Genomic DNA, 848 nt, shown 5'->3' on the forward strand with positions numbered 1-848 from the left:
TGGGAGATTTTTTTCTTTTCATCGTTTTCATAAAAATTAAAATATTAAAATCCCCCCCCCCCCCCGCCCCTCGAAAGAAAAAAAAAAAAAAAAACAAACAAACGAACAAAGTAAAACGTAACTCGTAATAAAATCAATGATAATAATAAACCGATGAATAAAATGAATAAATGCATAAATAATCAAATATATATGAAATAAAGTTTATAGAGCTTGTGGAAGTGCATTCGCGTCGCACAATCGTTTTGGTAAATATATTACAATATTATTAACTTGTAATATTATATTATACCCATATCTAACAACAATAATAATTGACATGCGTACCTATAATGTTGAGGTGACAAGTTTGTTGAAGGCGTTAATGATTATAAATGTTATTGAAGACATAGTATATAATATATAAAATGTATAAATCGTTGTAAATATGGATTATAGTTGTATGCCATTGAATTTCGAGTACATTGTACGTTATATACGCGATGTTGAAATTTATTGTTTATAATTCAATGAGAGTCACAGTTTCATATGGTATTTATTATTTTTCAACAATTTTCGTCAAACTTCCACTCATAAATTCTTAAGATTCTGCATGCTCGTGTACGTACATTTATATATAACGTATACACGTGACGTGGAATCGCCGAATAATTTGTTTCAGCTGAAATTTTATCATTCTAACGTGAGTATAAATACGAGGAATAAAATGACAGTTCCTTATAGTGAGTTCTCTTAAATCTTCTCCATCCATTCGATTGACGCAACGGTGAGATAAGCCAAATTATTAATCTGCGTAATCGAGCGTTAGCAAATTGTTTCGCATATTGATTGCAGAAGAAATGAATAAA

The sequence above is a fragment of the Neodiprion fabricii genome, chromosome 1, assembly GCF_021155785.1.
Source record: "Neodiprion fabricii isolate iyNeoFabr1 chromosome 1, iyNeoFabr1.1, whole genome shotgun sequence".
Classification (NCBI taxonomy): Eukaryota; Metazoa; Arthropoda; class Insecta; order Hymenoptera; family Diprionidae; genus Neodiprion; species Neodiprion fabricii.